The 22,177-nt window shown below is 42.3% G+C and overlaps 1 pseudogene; it reads left to right on the top strand.

Annotated features, from left to right (window-relative positions):
* Positions 1-14,189: 14,189 nt before the first annotated feature.
* Positions 14,190-15,210, top strand: LOC112839243 (L-lactate dehydrogenase A chain-like; annotated as a pseudogene).
* Positions 15,211-22,177: the final 6,967 nt, after the last annotated feature.

Genomic DNA, 22,177 nt, shown 5'->3' with positions numbered 1-22,177 from the left:
ATACGAACAAGAATTTGCAAGAAAGTCTATCTATCCAGTGATTGCTTTACTGAGAAGCCCATATGCCTAGCTAAATAGCCAATAAAGCATGAGCTTCCTCCCTAATTCCACAGAAAACCACCCAGGCTCAAGGTAGGGAAATAACCCACAAGTAGAGGGAACAAAGCGCAGCCAACAGGGATTCCTTGTCATCCCAGAGCTTATAAAGACTTTTAGGAAATGCTATAATTGTGCAGGGAAAAGCTGTGTCTAGATCATTTAGCAATTGGGCACTAATCATCTGGGCTTAAATAGGTATCCCAGTGTGGATGGTGGCAAGCAGATGTTTAGCACACCCATAGCCCATATGTAGCTGGAGAACTTTGGGCCATGGTTCGGTGCTTTGTGCCACTGACTCAGGAGAATTTGATGCCCAGAAAGGATGCTGACTGCCCAGAATAGGTTCGAGGGCTTGGCTCATTGACCAACTGTCTGACAATGGAGGTGACCTTGGACCGAATGCAATGCCCTCTGTTTTCTGGACATAACAGAAATAAAGAACAGTTGAATCACACAAGGGCTGATATCTACCACCTTTCTTCTTGTGCCTTTGTTAGAATGTATAACAAAAGCAGAATCCTCACAGGTCCTGGGTGCCAAGACGGGAGAATGCCGTTAGGCCTTTGGTAACTTTTCGGAGAAGACAGCTAGAGCATAGACAGGTGACCAAACTAGAGAAGAAGAAATGAAAGAGAGAAAACAAAACCCCTTTGACCTGGAAGTTCCATCCTCATTTCTTCAAGCTTTCAAAGCCGTCTCAAGGCACCTGAGGGGCAAGAGGAGATGGATCGGGAAAGATTTCACACCCACTTCAATCACAACCATTCGATTTAAGTTTCATATATTGGGATTTTTATATCATACTCCATTCATTTGACCAAAGAGGGAAGTCTTTTGCCTTAAAAAAGTAAAAATAAAATAAAATTTTTAAAAGGGTTGCACACCACTATCCTAAAAAGGATAAAGATTAGGAATTCCTAAAATAACACGGAGCAAAACTCTTGGCCTCCAATGTACTCAATTATATAAATTGACTGAAGCATAACTGAAATTAAACCTGCTAGCTTTTCTGCCCAATTTACCCTTTCCTTTCCTTCCCATGGTCCAACCATCCCAAGATCCTATAAAGGAAAGGGCCCTGATCTCAGAAATGAAAGTTGTTAAGTACAGGTTGGGTTCTTTTGCTTACTAGAGATGTAACCTGTGCTAATCAACCTCTGAGCCTCTATTTTCTTGACTGTAAAAAGACATTACAATTCTCACCCTTCCTATCTAACAGAGTTGTGAAGATAATTTATGTGAGAGAAACTTTTCCCCTGAAAGAGCATTATGTAAATCTGTGTTTGTTATTTCTGAATATCTTGAAGCACTGATGCATTTTCCAGTATATATTTCAGTCAATGAATCCCTTGTTCAAATCAACCAAAACTTCTGCCACCTGCAGAAAGGCAAAGGTGGGTGAATGATTTGACTCCTAAATTTGGGTAGTAAGTTTCAGGAAAGTCAAAGAATTCGGGAATCCCAGGGTGGATGCCATAGCCCCATATCAATGAATACCTTCTACTGGCCCTCTGGGTGGCCCAAAGACCATGTCAGTCAGAATTAGAAAAGGAGTCCCCAGCACCCCTCTGAGGGGAACTAGCCAGGGAATGTGCTCATCACTGAGTTCCAGGCCAAGCAGCCACACTCCTGCTTCTTCCTATCACTCTGCTCCAGATACAGGCCCCCAGGTCACTGAGGGCCCCAGAGGGTGGCTGCACCTTGTCCATTCTGGCTCATCTCCCCATACCTTGACAGAACAGTGGAAAGAAGAGATGATGTGGATGGAAGGCAGGACAGCCCAGTGGCTATGGTGAGACCATTGGCCATGAGGTTCCAGAAGGAAAACAGATGAATGATTTCAACTAGGCTCAGAAAAGAAAGAAAGAAACCAACATGTTGCTGTCCTGTATTGTCATAAGGGGGGAGGGAAATCCATACACAGTTCTTATATATGCAGATACCCAGATGGCAGTGATGTAGATTAGCAGACTACAGCAATGCCCCCTTCAAGCTTCTCAACCATTTCTTAAGCACCAGAAACCCCAGGACCAGGTTATCAAACCCCCTTGCTCACTAGTGCTACCAATTGCTCTGCAGCAGATGCAGATTTAACCATGAATTTGCCACAAAAGGCTGCAAACAGACTGTTTTATTTTTTTAAGATTTTATTTCTTTATTTGACAGAGAGAGACACAGTGAGAGAGGGAACACAAGCAGGGGAAGTGGGAGAGGGAGAAGCAGGCTTCCCGCGGAGCAGGGACCCTGATGCGGAGCTCGATCCCAGGACCCTGGGATCATGACCTGGGCCGAAGGCAGACACTTAACAACTGAGCCACCCAGGTGCCCCAAAGACTGTTTTTAAATCATAAATTAAACCCAGGCACAAGTGGAAGGCGTTACCTCAAGATGGAGAAATACTGTGGCACTTTCAAATTCTATGCCTTGGCATCTGTGTCTCTGGGCATAAGTCATTGTCCTCATCCTAATTAATGACAAGGAGAAGTAAACATATTCACGGAAAGAACCAATCTCAAGATCGTGAAATTGGAGCCAGATCACTGAAGAGCAAGCAGGATAACAGTAAAAGAAAAAGAAAAACAATCAGACCACCCAGGAAAGTACTCGATTGTCGCTGGCATAAAAGGCAGGGCTGACTAGGAAAAGGATCACAGCAAACCATGAACATTTAAAAACAAATCAGAATTTATTCATAATTGTGCTTGACCTTTAAATAATGCCTGGCCATTTCCAAAGCCCCTTCACATACCTTATCAAATTTGATGTTCACAGCACGTTCTGCATGGAGCACTGGGTGTTATGCACAAACAATGAATCACGGGACACTACATCAAAAACTAATGATGTAATGTATGGTGATTAACATAACATAATAATAAAAAAAATTTTGATGCTCACAGAATCCTTGGAAATAGGCAACACAGACCCCACTCCTGTCTGACTGATGGGCAAACACATGTCTCCAGAGGTTAAGTGACTTGCCCATGGTCACACCACTAGTAAGTAGCAAACCTGTCTCCAGCACTTCCTGCTATGTAAATCCTGCTATTATGAGAACTAAGTAACCACAAGTAAGTATCTTACGGGAAGCATTAGATTGTCAAGCATCTCAAAATGACACCTCAGAAATCAACTGGCCCATGTCAAGGGTCAAGAAATGGAGTATCATGATGCTAGGAAGCATCCCCTTAGCAACTCCACATTGCAAATCCACATACAGGCCCCTTCTTACTCACCCCTTTTTTCCTGTAAATATACTGAGGCATAAAGATGCTAGAGGGTGGGCCCAGAGGAACTAGACATGACAACCAAACCACCAGTTTCAGTGCCGATAAAAAGCATCACTGAATGTCCACCAGACACCAGAGCATTGGGAAGATGGAGAGAGAGTGTACAAAATGAATAGAACATGTAGTCCTGCCCTGGGCAAGCCAGCTGAAACAGCTATCCCAATGCCAACAAAGCATGTTAACAAAGTCAAGGTCATACTCACTTTCCTCTAAGGGATCTGGGAATGCCATTCCTGGAAGATCCACTTCTCATTGACCATTGCTCAATTGAGTCATGGCTCATTCTTGAGCCATTATTTAACGCACCTCAAACTCTGCTCACTGAATGAGAAGAATCCATTTTTAAAACCTCTGCACCGATTTTGAGAGTTGCTAGCTCTCAAGTCCATGCCAGCCACCTACCATTTTGAGCAGGTCTTTTTGTGTTTTGTGTCTTTGCCTGGGGACACCATGTCATTAAAATATTCATACGCATAGAAGGTGGACCCCACCAAGGCCAAGCAAGAAACATTGCCTTTATTATTCACCTTACTATCCCAGCCTATGAGGAAACCAGAGCACAGCTCTGCAAATGCCAAACTCGTTAATGAAATGGGTTTTACATCCAAGAGGTGAGTGGGTTATCCAGGATCAGAGACAGTACATTTGTAGCAATAGCACTTTACCAGACAATGAATCAGCAAAGTGCACTGAAGGTTTGTTTCATTTGCTCTGAGGAAGATTGGTCTTCCTACCACACCACTTTTCTAGGCTACAATCTGGGAGAATGTTTTCTTTTCCAATTCTCAAAAAATATGACTCTGGTTCAGGGTGAAACACAGCCCTAAGCCTTAGGAGGAAAATGGAGACTAATAAAATGGAATGTGACATCCTACAGGAAACTTCAGCCCACCCAGCCAAGTACTGAAAGCCAGAAATTTCTAGCCCAGGCTGGGAAGAGACCCAGGGTCTTGCTCTATGAAAACAATATCACAATCTCTCAGCACAGTTCCAGCCAGGATCCCTCACTCCTGAGTTGGATCAAGGCTAATTAAGTTGCCAGATGGACTAACCAGGTTCAACACTTTAAAAAACTGGTTTTTACTCACTGAAACAGCCTGCTCTCTCCCCGTTCTGGATACAGGCATAAATGCTCCCAACTTCCCTGGAAGGTTCAGCAGCCCCTGGGAAGGGGAGGAAGGGGGCAGAATGCTTGCTAAGTAAGAGTAGGGAAGTGGAGTGTTTTCTTAAGGCAAGGTTTCTCAGCAGTGACACTACTGACATCTTGGACCAGATAATTCTTTGTTGTGGGGATAAATTGGTTTTCTAGGGCTGCTGTAACAAACTACCACAAACTGCATGGCTTAAAACAACAGAAATGTATTCTCTCCCAGTCCTGGAGGCCAGAAGTTCAAAATCAAGGTGTTAGCAGGGTTGGTTCTTCCTAAGGGCTGTGAAAGGGAATCTATTCCATGACTCTCTCCTAGCTTCTGATGACGACCGGTGATCCTTGGCATTTTCAGCTTGTTGATGCACAGAGAAGTGCATCATTCCAATCTCTTCCTTCATCTTCACAAGTTCTGCCTATGTCCTTATGTCTTCGTATGGCCATCCTCTTAGAAGGACACCAGTCACATTGGATTAGGGGTCCACCTGTTCCAACATGACATTATCTTAACTAGTTACATGGGCAACCACTCTATTTCCAAATAGTCACATTCTGAGGTACTGGGGTTTAGGACTTCAACATTCTCTTTGGAAGGACACAATTCAGCTGGTAACAGGAGAGTATTCTGGGCATTATAGGATATTAGCTGCTTCCCTGGCTTCTACCCACTAGATGACATTAGCACTCCTCCGGTCATGACAACCAAAAATGTCTCCAGACAGGGGCGCCTGTCTCTTGGTTTCGGCTCAGGTCGTGATCTCAGGGTTGTAAGAAGCAGCTCTGCATCGGGATCTGCACTCAGCATGAAGTCTGCTCGAGATTCTCTCTCCCTCTCTCTCTCCCTCTGCCCCTCCCTCATGTGCTCTCTCTCTCTCTCTCTCTCTCTCAAATAAATAAATAAATCTTTTTAAAAAATAATTTTTAAAAATGTCTCCAGACATTATCAATTGTGCCCCGGGGGCAAAATTACCTCTGGTTGAGAAACATTCTCTCAGGAATTTGGCTCAGAAAGATAAAAGTTTAAATTCCGATTCAGTTTTCATTAATTGTCCTGTGACCTTGAACAATTTGGTTAAACTCTCTCTTCACTTTTCTCACCTACTTCATGGAGTTAAAGTGTTGTGGGTCACATAAGATACTATGTGAAGAACATTTGTTGCATCATGGGACCCAATAAAAGACAGCTATTGTCTTTCATAAATTAGGGAAGCTTCCTCTGTAGGATTCTCTGCAGGCCTCAGGATTGGCTGCACAGATACTGAACTCTGGCCCTTGTCCCTGAGACCCCCAGAAGGCAAAGGAGCTTTCCAGGTCTTTTGGGGGCAGACAACCCCCTTACCGCCCAGCCCATTCCCTCCCAGCGTCTGTGATTACAATACTGAAGCTGCAGGTAGCCACATATCACAGACAGGGAAGGGGAAACTCTGGGTATGACCAGAATGTTAATGTGGCTGCACTGCACCATGGCCAGTATCAGCCCAACTGAATGCTGTAGAAAATCCACTGGAGGAGACAGGGATAGGGAAGATGAAGAAATCTGACACTTAGATGTTGGTTATAACATAACTTTGGAGCCCTTACCTCCCTTGCATGAAAAGATAATCTGAGATCCCATGCTAGGTGTTGAAGGAGGAAAATAATGCATCTTATTTAAGTGTCTGTCTCATGTGCTTGAAAGAAAGTGCCTATCCCATGCTAGAAGATCAATAAAAGTGTGTGTTTATTAAATGTGCCACCTCTGGGTTCCCAAGCTCTTTAGCCTTCAAGATGGCATTTCTCTTTAAAGTTCTAATACAAAGAATCTAAGCCCCCAGCCCTATGGATCTTGGGGAATCCCTTATTTTTTCATGTTTACTCTCATGAAGTAATTTCTGGACATTCCCAGAGAAGGTTAACATGTCCCAAGATCTGTCCTGTGGACATGAAATTTTTCCATCCATCATTCTCCAGGTTGCCTCTTGCCATTTTTTAATTGGTTTGTTGTCACTCACTCCATATAATTTCAACTCCAGTGCGAACCCCCACCCCAACTGCCCAATGCCCTGCTAAGAGCAGGTGTACAACATTTAACAGATCCATTAACAAGACTCTGAGAGACCGAGTGACCACACAAGTCACTTTCATTTGCTGCTCCATGTGGATACCCTCAGGGTCCCTGACCTATATTTGACTCCATTCCTCTGCCGATTTCCTCTCACGTTTCTATGTATTGGGGAAAGGGGGAGATGACAGCTCAACTTCCACATAAGAATTTCCAAACCTGCTTCTGCCTGAGGCCCTCGCCCCATTCCAGTTCCAGACCAGGGAATGACAAGAAAGTCCTCCCTCCCTGTCTCATTTCCCACCCTAGGACAAAATGACAGTGGAAACATCATCCTTTTCAGGAACAAGATGCAATGTGGCCCCTGTGGCCCCCAAAAGCAATCACTGTATTTATCAATAATTTCTAAAATGTGAGTTTATTCCATCTTAAATGAGACCAATGAGAAACATCACTACCACAGCCCAGGTAACACTGTGCTAAGCCCAGTCCTGGTACTTTTCAAAGTCAATCCTCTGGTCAAGCTTAATATCCCTCCTGACACAGTCCAGTCTCCTATGAACAAATCTAGGTCAAAAAGACATCCATATCTCCCAAGAAAAAAGCGAAAACTTTGAAACATAGCACAAATCCACATTGAAGTGGAAAGAATCTAACTGCTAAAGATAACATTCAACTTGTGTTACTAGACAGAAGACAACATCTACTCATTTATATTAGAATTACTTTATTAGTTCAGATCTTCCTCAACACATGGTAGGTTTGTGCTTATATTTGCCTGATTAAAAGGACTTATCCACGAGAAGCTCCTAAACTCTAGAAGTATATCAGACATTTTCATTTGATTGCCAAGCAGAATCCAAAGCTCCTTCCCAATTTGGGGGAACCCCCTTGTACAGGTCCACAGACACTAAATGTGGCTGATTCGCATCCTTTCCACACCTTGGCAGCCAAATCAAGGATACACACAAGAACAGGGCTGCTGCTATGTCTGTTTTCACTACTCAACTCCAGGCATGCTGTGCACATGTAGTCATCCTTGATTTGTATATTTATTACAATATTCTGGCAGAGGAATTTACATGTGAAGGCTCTACTTAAGCCAGTGGCAGTCCTAGCCCCAGTCAATATTTTAAATCACGAGAAAGTGGAATAAAGACCAAAGGTCAGAGAGATTAGCTCTGTGGTAGCTGCAGAGTTGGAAAGCCCTGGAACCCTTGTCCAGTGGGTAGAGTTAGCTCATGGTGACAGTGTCCACTGGCAGCCATAGGTAGTGACAGCAACACTGTACATCAGTGATAGTGCCCACACTCTGGCCCAAACGTTCATTCCGCTGAGCCTCCACTGATTACTATTTTCCACACCTGGTTTTCCAGCCTCCCTGTTGATTCTCTGAGTTAGCCAGGACACGTCTAACTCCATGCCCACACTGCACAGGGAGACACAGCTGCAAAAAAACCTCATAAACTTATGATCATGAAAACTGCCCAGCAATCATAATTTTTCCATAGTAAATTTGCTTTCCCACTTTTCGAGATACTATTTCACACCTTCTTCTCTCTTCTCCACTAAATCTATTATCTCCTCTGATAGCCCCTCTCCCTATCCCCATTTTTTGCTGATAACTTCATGCTTCATTTCACTGGAAAAATAGAAGCAAATGATAAACATCTGTACACACCTGCTCTCCCTTCCCTCTGTTGAAATGAATGGATCATTCCTGATCCTGTATCAGCAGCCCTTCACTTGTGCACTGGTACTCATCCCTGCTTACCTCGGCAAGGGACTCTACTCCTGCAATCATAACCTCTCTCTCCCACATCATCAATCCTTCCTCTCTACAGAGTATCACATCTCAATCAGCAACATCGTAACCTGCTGATGGTAACAATGCTCCGGTTAGGTTAAAAAAAAGAAAGAAAGAAAGAAAACATAACCTCCAGCTCACCAGCAAAACCCTACTCAGAATCTTGATGGGGCATTGTACTCCAGAGGGTGAGATTGTAGACAGTGCTTATATTGGACCCCCTCCCATCATGGAGGGGCATCAATTTGTTCTCACCAAAATAGACACTGACTTGTGAATGTGAATTTCCTTTTTCTCCATCATCCAACATGATTCTGCCAGGAGATCCATTAGTGGACTTACTGTATGCCTATACACAATTATATCCCATAGAACATATTTTCTGACCAAGAGTTTCACTTTATAAGAAGAGATGTCCATGGAATTCAATGGTACTATAACACACCCCATTACCCAAAGACAGTTATGTAATGGTGCAACCATCCACTAAATCCTCAGTTACAATGCTGGCTTGGAAACACTATTCTGTGATCCCGGTGCAGCCCTATAGGATATTGTATGTACTCTGAACCAGTTATCAACATATAGTCCTCTAATATGTGTATTTTTTCCCACCACCACCAACCAATTAACTCAATCCTGACACTATATGTTTGGAGATAGTATCACATCCCAAAAATTAAGGACTTGGCCCAATAAGACCACCCCCTCTTCAGACACCATTTGAAAGTACAAGTTGTCACCTGGTTTCTGACCCACCAGCTATAGATTGGAGGTTCCCACAACACTTTCCTTGGGTTTGACTAACTTGCTAGAACAGCTCACAGAACTCAGGAAAACAACTAGATTACCAGTTTGTTATAAAAGGATACAACTCAGGAACAGCCAGATGGGAGAGATGTATAGCACAAGGTATGAAGAAAACAAACAGAGCTTCTGTGCTTTTTGAGTGCATCAATCTCCCAGACACTTCATGTGTTCACCAACTTGGAAGCTCTTCAAACCCTGTCCTTCTGGGTTTTTATGGAAGCTTCATTGCATAAGCATGGTTGACCAAACCATTGGCCATTGATATTTGAAACAATCTCTAGCTCCTCTCCTCTCTCAAGAGGGAGGGAGTAGGGCCAAAAGTTCCAACCCTCTAGTAACATTGTTGGGTCCCCTGGCAACCAACCCCATCCTTGGATTACCTAGAGATAGTCCAAAACTTAGCTAATTAACATAACAAAAGACATGTTTATTGCTTAGGAAATTCCAAGGTTTGTAAGAGGTCTGTGCCAAGAATAAGACAAAAACTAGGTATGTATTTCTTATTATAAATCACAATATCACAAGTCCTATGTCCACCACAGCCATATGCAAGGCAATGAACCAGGGTTAAAAAAGGTCCAATAAAAATGGCTCTGTCCAGCAGTAGGAGCTCTGTCCAGCAGCAGCTGAGTCTAGCAATAGTAGTGGTGTCCTGAAGCAATGGCCCCACATCCTGGGCTGACTGCTGCCCAGCCACCCTTGGTTTCTGCCCATTTTCCAACCTGAATTATTCAGCTTTCCCTGTCCATTCTGTGAGCTGATATCCTTCCATTATCCTCCCCCAAAATTCATTTTCAGCCTAAGCTATTCAGCCTTGGTTTCTTTTTCTTGAAACCAAGCACACAAACTGTCACAGAAGGCTTTACACAAAGATAATTCAGAAACTGTTTGCAATCCCCAAAATTGTGGTTTTCCAACTTTAAAAAATTTAACAATTTCCAATAGGCATCCCATTACAAATGAATTAAATGTGAAAACAAATGAACTCCAGCTTTCAGCTCCCCAGAGTAGGGGACCAGGTGTTTAGAACCCCAAATGGTAAACCTAAGCTCCTTATTTTTTTATACTGTTTGACCTGCACATCTTGCCAGCATTAAATTAGATGAAAACTGATATTTTAAAATTTGTGATACAAATTGATATAATGCCTTTCGATCATGCTTGTATGCTCAGAGGGCTGCTAGGATGTAAAACAGAACCATAAAGCTTATGCATCTTGTTTAGAACTTCCCCTACCTCCCCACCACCTCTGATACAAAACAGAAGATAAAATACAACATATCTTCCAAAGAGCATGGGATCCCAACCATCATTACGTGTTGCTGTGCAATCTTTGCAGGTAAATGGCTTTGATGCTCATTAACAAACTTGGAACAAAAGGAAATCTTCAACAGGCATTTTCTGCTCCCTCCTCCTGGAATATTCATGAAATGGCCTTTTCTGGCATCCTTAGCATACCTCCTACTGTAATATCTTCAATTCTTGGCAATGTTTTAAAATACAGATTTTATCATTATTCAGAGAGGTGAGGCCGACAGATCAGGAGATTATAGCCATTTACAAAAATAGTTTGTCGGTTGGAACAAGATGGCAGAGGAGTAGGAGACCTGGATTTCGTCTGGTCTCAGGAATTCAGCTGGATAGGGATCAAACCATTCTGAATATCTACAAACTCAACAGGAGATCGAAGAAAAGAATAGCAACAACTCTCTGAACAGAAAAGCGACCACATTCTGGAAGGTAGGACGTGCGGAGAAGTGAATCCAAGGTGATGTTTGGGAGGATAGACGGTGGGGGAGGGGGCCTCCCTTGGCCGCTTCTGGCAAGTGATAGAGCAGCAGAGCACAAAATTGGAACTTTTAGGGGCACCTGAGTGGCTCAGTCTTAAGATCTGCCTTTGGCTCAGGTCGTGATCCTAGGTTCCTGGGATCCAGCCCTGTGTCGGGCTCCCTGCTCCAAGGGAAGCCTGCTTCTCCCTCTCCGGCTCCCCCTGCTTGTGTTCCCTCTCTTGCTGTGTCTCTCTCTGTCAAATAAATAAATAAAATCTTAAAAAAAAATCGGAACTTTTAGAAGTCGGCTCAGCTGAGGGACATCGCTCCAGTGGCTAAGCGGGGGGCAGAACCCTCGCAGGACAGTGTGGTCTCAGGAACCTCGGGGTCACAGAAAGACCGGGGGTGCCTGAGTGCGGCAAAGCTCCCAGGTATTGGAGCAGGGAAGCCGGCTACAGAGACGGAGCCGAGGCACAGGCTCTCAGCTTGGGGTTGCCATAAACCGTGATCCACAGCAGAGTGAGGCCACTGCTCCTCCAGCGGGGACCCAACAAGCAGCAGATCCAGGGAGACTCCCCTTCCTCCCTTGGAAGGAGCAGCATGGGAGCGCACCGCAGGGATCTGCTGGGTTTGGAGACTCCACACGGGGTCGTGTGCCAGAGATAGAAATGCTTGGTCACAGGCCGGGTGAGCACGGAGTGTGGCCAGAGACCGGGGAGACAGGAGTGATTGAGTGCTTTTCTCTGGGGGCACACTGAGGAGTGGGGCCCCGAGTTCTCGCTCCTCTGGGGCAGAGATTGGGAGGCAGCCATTCTCACTCTCGTCCTCCAAAGCTGTACCAAAAGCTTGCAAGGAACAAAAGCTCCCGAGAGCAAACCTGAGCAGATTACTTAGCCTGGACCAGGCAAGGGTGGGGCAATTCCACCTCTGGCAAAGACATTTGGGAACCACGGCAACAGGCCCCTCCCCCAGAAGATCAGCAAGAACAGCCAGCCAAGACCAAGTTTACGGATCAATGAGAATGGCAGAACTCCAGCACTAGAACTAGAACTCCAGCACTGCACATAGAATTCATGGCTTTTTTACCATGATTCTTTAGTCTTTCAAAGTTAATTTTTTTAACTGTCTTATTCCTTTTTTTTGAATTTTTCTTTTTCCCTTTTTCAACCAACATCTTAGCAATCCCTTTTTTAAAAAAAATTTTTATTTTTCATTTTTAGAGTCATATTCTATCCCTTCATAGTAGTTACCCTTATTTTTGGCATATATAAATAAGTTGTTCTCTCTTTAAAATTTTGAGATACAGTTTCTTCTAACAGATCAAAATATACCCTAAATCTCTAGTGTATGGCTTTGTTCTAGTCTCCTGCTTGATCACATTCTCTCCCCTTTTTTTTCTTTTTTTTTAAATCCTCTTCTTTCTTTTTTCAAACAACTCCTTATCAATTCCTTTTATAAAATATTTTATAATTTTCATCTTTACAGTCATATTCCAACCCTTCATTGTAACCACCCTTATTTTTGTACATATGTAAGTTTTTCTTTCTTTAAAATTTTGGGAGGCACTTTCTTCTAACAGGCCAAAATACACCCAAAATCTAGTGTGTGGCACTGATCTATGCACCAGCCTGATCATATTTGATCATATTCTGTTTTTTTGTTTTGTTCTGGTTTTGTTTGTTTTTATCTTTTTCTTTTTCTTTTTCTTCTTTTTTCTTTCTTTCCCTTTCTTTTCCCCTGGTTTCAGGTCTTTTGTGATTTATTTAGAGTGTATTTTCTGGGGACATTGTTACCCTGTTAGCATTTTGTTCTCTCATTCATCTATTCTCTGGACAAAATGACATGATGGAAAAAAATCACCTCAACAAAAAGAACAAGAGGTAGTACTGACTGCCAGGGACCTACTCAATACGGACATTAGTATGATGTCGGACCTAGAGTTCAGAATCATGATTTTAAAGATACTAGCTGGGCTTGAATAAAGCATAGAAGTTATTAGAGAAACCCTTTCTGGAGAAATAAAAGAACTAAAATCTAACAAAGTCGAAATCAAAAAGGCTATTAATGAGAAGCAATAAAAAATGGGGGCTCTAACTGCTAGGATAAATGAGGCAGAAGAGAGAATCAGTGATATAGACCAAATGATGGAAAATAAAGAAGCTGAGAAAAAGAGAGATAAACAACTACAGGATCACAAGGGCAGAATTCAAGAGATAAGTGATACCATAAGATGAAACAATATTAGAATAATTGGGATCCCAGAAGAAGAAGAAAGAGAGAGAGGGGCAGAAGGTATATTGGAGCAAATTATAGCAGAGAACTTCCTTAATGTGGGGAAGGAAACAGGCATCAAAATCCAGGAGGCACAGAGAACCCCTCTCAAAATCAATAAAAATAGGTCAATACCCCGACATCTAATAGTAAAACTTACGAGTCTCAGAGACAAAGAGAAAGTCCTGAAAGCAGCTTAGGAGAAGAGATATGTAACCTACAATGGTAGAAACATTAGATTGGCAGCAGATCTATCCACAGAGACCTGGCAGGCCAGAAAGGACTGGAATGATATATTCAGAGCACTAAACGAAAAAAATATGCAGCCAAGAATACTATATCCAGCTAGGCTGTCATTGAAAATAGAAGGAGAGATCAAAAGCTTCCAGGACAAACAAGAACTAAAGGAATTTGCAAACACAAAACCAGCCCTCCAAGAAATATTGAAACGGGCCCTCTAAGCAAAGAGAGAACCTAAAAGCAGCATAGACCAGAAAGGAACACAGACAATATACAGTAACAGTCACCTTACAGGCAATACAGTGGCACTGAATTCCTATCTTTTAATAGTTACCCTGAATGTAAATGAGCTAAATGCCCCAATCAAAAGACACAGGCTATCAGATTGGATAAAAAAACAAGACCCATCGATATGCTCTCTGGAAGAGACTCATTTTAGACCCAAAGACACCCCCAGATTGAAAGTGAGGGGGTGGAAAACAATTTACCATGCTAATGGACACCAAAAGAAAGCTGGGGTGGCAATCCTTATATCAGATAAATTAGATTTTAAATCAAAGACTGTAATAAGAGATGAGGAAGGATACTATATCTTACTTAAAGGGATTATCCAACAAGAAGTTCTAACAAGAGTGTCAGAAGCACTGCCGCCAAGTCCCGATCCAGCCTTGAGTGCCACTGATGCCCACCCGCCCGACGTGCACTCCTGATTCCTTTTGGTTCTAAGTCCAAAATGGCAACTCTCAAAGATCAGCTGATTCAGAATCTTCTTAAGGAAAAACATACCCCCCAGAATAAGATTACAGTTGTTGGGGTTGGTGCTGTTGGCATGGCTTGTGCCATCAGTATCTTAATGAAGGACTTGGCAGATGAACTTGCTCTTGTTGATGTCGTGGAAGACAAACTGAAGGGAGAGATGATGGATCTCCAGCATGGCAGCCTTTTCCTTAGAACACCAAAAATTGTCTCTGGCAAAGATTATAATGTGACTGCAAACTCCAAACTGGTTATTATCACAGCTGGGGCACGTCAGCAAGAGGGAGAAAGCCGTCTTAATTTGATCCAGCGTAACATGAACATCTTTAAGTTCATCATTCCTAATATCATAAAATATAGCCCAAACTGCAAGTTGCTTGTCGTTTCCAATCCAGTGGATATCTTGACCTATGTGGCTTAGAAGATAAGTGGGTTTCCCAAAAACCGTGTTATTGGAAGTGGTTGCAATCTGGATTCAGCCCAGTTCCGTTACCTAATGGGGAAAGACTGGGAGTTCACCCAGTAAGCTGTCACGGGTGCGTCCTTGGGGAGCATGGAGACTCCAGTGTGGCTGTATGGAGTGGAGTGAACGTTGCTGGTGTCTCTCTGAAGAATCTGCACCCTGACTTAGGCACTGATGCAAATAAGGAACAGTGGAAAGAGGTTCACAAACAGGAGGTTGACAGTGCCTATGGGGTGATCAAACTGAAATGCTAAACTCTGTGGGCCATTGGACTGTCTGTGGCAGATCTGGCCGAAAGTATAATGAAGAATCTTAGGCAGGTGCATCCAATTTCCACCATGATTAAGGGTCTGTATGGAATTAAAGATGATGTCTTCCTTAGTGTCCCTTGCATCTTGGGACAGAATGGAATTTCAGATGTTGTGAAGGTGACTCTGACTCCTGAGGAGGAGGCCCGTTTGAAGAAGAGTGCGGATACACTTTGGGGGATCCAAAAGGAGCTGCAGTTTTAAAGTTTTCTAATGTACCACTTCACTGTCTAGACTACAGTAGGATTTTAGTTGGAGGTTGTGTATATTGTCCTTATTATTTGATCTGTTACTCAAGTAATATTAAAATGGCCTAACAAAAAACATCAGTTTCCTAAAGTTCCAAATAGGAATGGTTCACCAAACCCTGCAGCTGTATCCTGATACTGGATGATACCTGTCTTTGTACCCCTAAATTGGTTAATGTAAGTTAGCCCCACCGTCTCAGAGGTTCCACTGCCAGAGCTGCTGTTGCTCTGCACACCAGATGTGTGTTTACTGTGTGTTCTGTTACTTCGGGTTTCTTCCCCCAACACTAGACATGCCTAGTCCATCTTTTCCAGTCAGTCACATCCTGGGATCCAATGTATAAATTCAATATTGCATGTATTGTGCATAATTGTCCTAAAGGATCTTACATTGTGTACCATGTATGTCAGAATATAGTGTACATGGCCATATAATGTAAAAAGACAATGCAACCAACTAATTGTCATACCAACTAAAATACCAAATAAGTTTTGAATGGTGAAAAAAAAAATCTAATAGTTGTAAATATCTATGCCCCTAACATGGGAGCAGCCAATTATATAAGGCAATTAATAACAAAAGCAAAGAAACACATTGACAACAATACAATAATAGTGGGGGACTTTAACACTCCCCTCACTGAAATGGACAGATCATCTAAGCAAAAGATCAACAAGGAAATAAAGACTTTAAATGACACACTGGACCAAATGGACTTCACAGACATATTCAGAACATTCCATCCCAAAGCAATGGAATACACATTCTTCTCTAGTGCCCATGGAACATTCTCCAGAATAGATCACATCCTAGGTCACAAATCAGGTCTCAACCAGTACCAAAAAATTGGGATTATTCCCTGCATATTTTCGGACCACAGTGCTTTGAAACTAGAACTCAATCACAAGAGGAAAGTCGGAAAGAACTCAAATACATGGAGGCTAAAGAGCATCCTACTAAAGAATGAATGGGTCAACCAGGAAATTAAAGAAGAATTAAAAAAATTCATGAAAACAAATGAAAATGAAAACACAACTGTTCAAAATCTTTGGGATGCAGCAAAGGCAGTCCTAAGAGGCAAGTATATAGCAATACAAGGCTTTCTCAAGAAACAAGAAAGGTCTCAAATACACAACCTAACCCTACACCTAAAGGAGCTGGAGAAAGAACAGCAAATAAAGCCTAAACCCAGCAGGAGAAGAGAAATAATAAAGATCAGAGCAGAAATCAATGAAATAGAAACCAAAAGAACAGTAGAACAGATCAACGAAACTAGGAGCTGGTTCTTTGACAGAATTAACAAGATTGATAAGCCCCTGGCCAGGCTTATCAAAAAGAAAAGAGAAATGACCCAAATAAATAAAATTGTGAATGAAAGAGGAGAGATCACAACCAACACCAAAGAAATACAAACAATTATAAGAACATATTATGAGCAACTCTATGCCAGCAAATTAGATAACCTGGAAGAAATGGATGCATTCCTAGAGATGTATCAACTATCAAAACTGAACCAGGAAGAAATAGAAAACCTGAACAGACCTATAACCACTAAGGAAATTGAAGCAGTCATCAAAAATCCCCCAACAAACAAAGGCCAGGGCCAGATGGCTTCCCAGGGGAAGTCTACCAAACATTTAAAGAAGAATTAATACCTATTCTTCTGAAACTGTTCCAAAAAATAGAAATGGAAGGAAAACTTCCAAACTCATTTTATGAGGCCACCAATACCTTGATCCCCAAACCAGACAAAGACCCCATCAAAGAGAATTACAGACCAATATCCTTGATGAACATGGATGCAAAAATTCTCACCAAAATACTAGCCAATAGGATCCAACAGTACATTGAAAGGATTATTCACCACGACCAAGTGGGATTTATCCCTGGGCTGCAAGGTTGGTTCAACATCCACAAATCAATCAACGTGATACAATACATTAACAAAAGAAAGAACAAGAATCATATGATCCTCTCAGTAGATGCAGAAAAAGCATTTGACAAAGTACAGCATCCTTTCTTGATCAAAACTCTTCAGAGTATAGGGATAGAGGGCACATACCTCAATATCATAAACCCCATCTATGAAAAACCCACAGTGAATATCATTTTCAATGGGGAAAAACTGAGAGCTTTCCCCCTAAGGTCAGGAATGCAGCAGGGATGTCCACTATCACCACTGCTATTCAACATAGTATTAGAAGTCCTAGCCACAGCAATCACACAACAAAAAGAAATCAAAGGCATCCAAATCGGCAAAGAGGAAGTCAAACTCTCACTCTTTGCAGATGATATGATATTTTATGTGGAAAACCCAAAAGACTTCACCCCAAAACTGCTATAACTCATACAGGAATTCAGTCAAGTGGCAGGATATAAAATCAATGCACAGAAATCAGTGGCATTCCTATACACCATCAACAAGACAGAAGAAAGAGATATTAAGGAGGCAATCCCATTTACAATTGCACCCAAAACCATAAGATACCTAGGAATAAATTTAACCAAAGAGGCAGAGGATCTGTACTCAGAAAACTATAAAATACTCATGAAAGAAATTGAAGAAGACACAAAGAAATGGAAAAACGTTCCATGCTCATGGATTAGAAGAAAAAATATTGTGAAGATATCAATGCTACCTAGAGCAAACTACACATTCAATGCAATCTCCATCAAAATACCATCCACTTTTTTCAAAGAAATGGAACAAATAATTCTAAAATTTGTGTGGAACCAGAAAAGACCCCGAATAGCCAGAGGAACATTGAAAAAGAAAAGCAAAGCTGGCAGCATCACAATTCCAGACTTTCAGCTCTATTACAAAGCTGTCATCATCAAGACAGTATGGTACTGGCACAAAAACAGACACATAGATCAATGGAACAGAATAGCGAGCCCAGAAATGGACCCTCAACTCTATGGTCAACTCATCTTTGACAAAGCAGGAAAGAATGTCCAATGGAAAAAAGACAGTCTCTTCAACAAATGGTGTTGGGTAAATTGGACGGCCACATGCAGAAGAATGAAACTGGACCATTTCTTTACACCACACACAAAAATAGACTCCAAATGGTTGAAAGACTAAACGTGAGACAGGAGTCCATCAAAATCCCAAAGGAGAACACAAGCAGCAATCTCTTCGACCTCAGCCACAGCAACTTCTTCCTAGAAACATCGCCAAAGGCAAGGGAAGCCAGGGCAAAAATAAACTATTCGGACTTCACCAAGATAAAAAGCTTTTGCACAGCAAAAGAAACAGTCCACAAAACCAAAAGACAACTGACAGAATGGGAGAAAATATTTGCAAATGACATATCAGATAAAGGGCTAGTATCCCAAATCTATAAAGAACTTATCAAACTCAACACCCAAAGAACAAATGATCCAATCAAGAAATGGGCAGAAGACATGAACAGACATTTTTCCAAAGAAGACATCCAAAAGGCCAACAGACACATGAAAAAGTGCTCAACATCGCTCGGCATCAGGGAAATCCAAATCAAAACCTCAGTGAGATACCACCTCACACCCGTCAGAATGGCTAAAATTAACAAGTCAGGAAACGACAGATGTTGGCGGGGATGCGGAGAAAGGTGAACCCTCCTATGCTGTTGGTGGGAATGCAAGCTGGTGCAACCACTCTGGAAAACAGTATGGAGGTTCCTCAAACAGTTGAAAATAGAGCTGCCATATGATCCAGCAATTGCACTACTGGGTATTTACCCCAAAGATACAAATGTAGGAATCCGAAGGGGTACGTGCACCCCGATGTTTATAGCAGCAATGTCCACAATAGCCAAACTGTGGAAAGAGCCAAGATGTCCATCAACAGATGAATGGATAAAGAAGATGTGGAATATTATGGATTAATATACAATGGAATATTATGCAGCCATCAAAAGGAATGAGATCTTGCCATTTGCAACGACATGGATGGAACTGGAGGGTGTTATGCTGAGTGAAATAAGTCAATCAGAGAAAGACATGTATCATATGACCTCACTGATATGAGGAATTCTTAATCTCAGGAAACAAACGGAGGGTTGCTGGAGTGTGGGTGGGGTGGGAGGGATGGGGTGGCTGGGTGATAGACATTGGGGAGGGTATGTGCTATGGTGAGCACTGTGAATTGTGCAAGACAGTTGAATCCCAGATCTGTACCTCTGAAACAAATAATGCAATATATATTAAGAAAAAACAAAAAGAATAAGAAGATAGCAGGAGGAGAAGAATGAAGGGGGGAAATTGGAGAGGGAGACGAACCATGAGAGACGATGGACTCTGAAAAACAAACTGAGGGTTCTAGAGGGGAGGGGGGGGGGGGGACGGGTTAGCCTGGTGGTGGGGATTAAAGAGGGCACGTTCTGCGTGGAGCACTGGGTGTTATGCACAATGAATCATGGAACACTACATCAAACGCTAATGATGTAATGTATGGTGATTAACATAACAATAAAAAAGTTTAAAGGGGAAAAAATAGTTTGTCACTCACAGTTCCCAAGAGGAGGGAGTATTCTACATCATGCAGGGCCCTGAAGGGAGGCACCAGGGTCAGTCAGGAGAAAGAAGAACAAGGGGAAAGTGTGGACAAGAACCTTTATTGTGGCTTCGACACAAAAAGCAAAGCAGGACAGTTTAAGCGGGTTTGGGATTGGCTAGTCTGAATAATTTCAGCAGGCTCTGGAGATGGGGGCTTTCTCTAGTTGTCTGGTACCTGGTCCTGGGATGATTACAGCAGAGGAATATTGCCTCCTAGAATGTAGGAGCCAGATAGAAGAGGTGGCATGGAGAATGGGCCCTGGATTGTTTCATTTTCATATGAAAGGCATGGTCCTGGGAGAGTCCTTTGATGTCTCCTAGAATTGGCTAGCCCTGGAAGGGGCAATCGCCCCCAGGCAGTGAGGCTCCAGATGCCAGGGCGTCCAGAATGCAGAAAATGAAAAAATACTGCTAACGCAGGAAATGACCCTGCAAATTCCTGATGAGCCTTCTGAATCATCTAACAGGAGACAAATCTTATACATGATCACTTTGGTGATAAGTCCTGTGACTTTTAGAATTCCTTGAGGTGCAAATGATGAAAAAAAAAAATCATTCTGGCTCCAACAGTAAAAGGGATGTGTTGGTTCATGTGTCTCAAAATCCAAGGGTATGACTGGCTTCTGGAAATGTTTAATCCAAATTATCAGGCCCAGTTTTTCTGCATCTCTTGACATTGTGCTTTTTCAGGCCATTCTCACTGGGCCTCCCTCACTATACAGATCAACCAAAGTGTATCAAGCTCACATCTCCTCTTCCTACCACTGAATTCAGGGGAAGAATTTCCCAGAAATTCCAGCAAATGTTATTCTCATTGGCTGTGACTGGACTACATTACCATGACTGAACAAATCACTGTGGCTGAGAGATGGCAATTGGCCTGCTGGCTTAAGCCAATCAGAGTACAGACCCAGAGCCAGGTTGGATCTGTTCAAATGAAACCACGTGGTTGGCGAAGGATGAGGGGTGCTTTCCTAAAGGAAATGTGGACAGCTGTTTCCAACAGGAAAGGTAATTGATGATGAATCTCAACACAGGATATCTACCAAAAGTATGCTGCTTTGTATTAAAATGTTCAATATTAATTTTATACACATCCAGTACTTGGTTTTAAAAAAAAAATGGACAGGGTGTGGGAGTTGGCTAGCTTAGTTTGGCTGGCTTAGTCCCTAGAGCATGCAACTCTTGATTTCCTGGTCATGAGGTGGAGTCCCACATCGGATGTAGAGATTACTTAAAAATAAAATCTTTTTTAAAAGGGGGGCTCAGAACCCACTGCCCTGGTAACCCTACCTTCATCCCTTGCTACTAATATGACTCAGTTATTAAATTATCATTTGTTACAGTCTGTCTGTTTAGATCCAACAATAGCTTTTCAGCATTTGAAATATAATATATACCATCTATTAGTGAGGATTCAAAATATAAAAATTCATTTTGATTTTTTATCATTTTAAATAAAAGCAGAAAGAAATTACCAATAAGAAACATCATACCTTAACCATACTTGTCCTTGGCACTCACTTTCCTCTTAACATTGACAACATTGGTTGGTTCTCTTGCTGTATTTTAACAGGAGACGGGATCTGTGGGGCAAAATGATGAAGAAAAAGTCAAACCTCCTGCCCTACCTCAACCAAAAGAGATCCCCCGCCTCAAAACCAGAAGACACAGCAAGGAGCATTTCTGGAGAGAAATTATTTAGCTACATAGTATAGTGCTTCCCCATCTCCTTCTCTGTCCAGGCCTCCCTAGCCTCGTCAAGAAAGAAGTCTGGCCCCTCATCAAAGCTGGTGATCCTCTAGAGTAGAGGCCAGAAGAAGTAGTATACTAATGTAAGAAAAAATACATGATTTATTTTACTTATACAGTTATTAAATTAATATAAAAAGTAAAGTTTAACACATGCTTTGACATTGAACAGTCCTGGTATATACAGTGGCTCTCAAACTTTAACATGTCAGAATCCCCCAGAGGACTTGCTGAAAACAGATTGCTGAGTCCCACCCCCAGAGGCGCTGATCCAGGAGGTTTGGGCTGGGGCCTGAAAATCAGAATTGCTAACAAGTCCTCAGAAGCCACTGATGAAGATGTTTAGGGGAACACACCTCAAGAACCACTGGTACACGCTATGTGTTTTATTTTACTAGTGGCTGCTTCTGTTAAAAAACGAGGTTCTAAAATGCCATCCCAGCTTCTAGAATTCAAAATCTGGCCTTTTGGATGGTTAAAAAAAGGCTTAACTATAAAGTAAAGCTCATGCCACTTGGTTTTGAGACAGCAGGAGAGGAGACGTGAGAAATCACTACTTCCCTTTACTCCTAGATGCCGAAACAGGCAAGATCTGCTTTTAAGGAACAGCAGCAAAAGTAAGAGTGCAGACATAAA

Source organism: Callorhinus ursinus, unplaced genomic scaffold (assembly GCF_003265705.2).
Source record: "Callorhinus ursinus isolate GAN/ISIS: 27379988/994484 unplaced genomic scaffold, GSC_fseal_2.0 scaffold54, whole genome shotgun sequence".
In the NCBI taxonomy this organism is placed as follows: Eukaryota; Metazoa; Chordata; class Mammalia; order Carnivora; family Otariidae; genus Callorhinus; species Callorhinus ursinus.
Note: the sequence above shows the minus strand (reverse complement) of the source record. Positions and strands in the feature narration are given on the sequence as shown.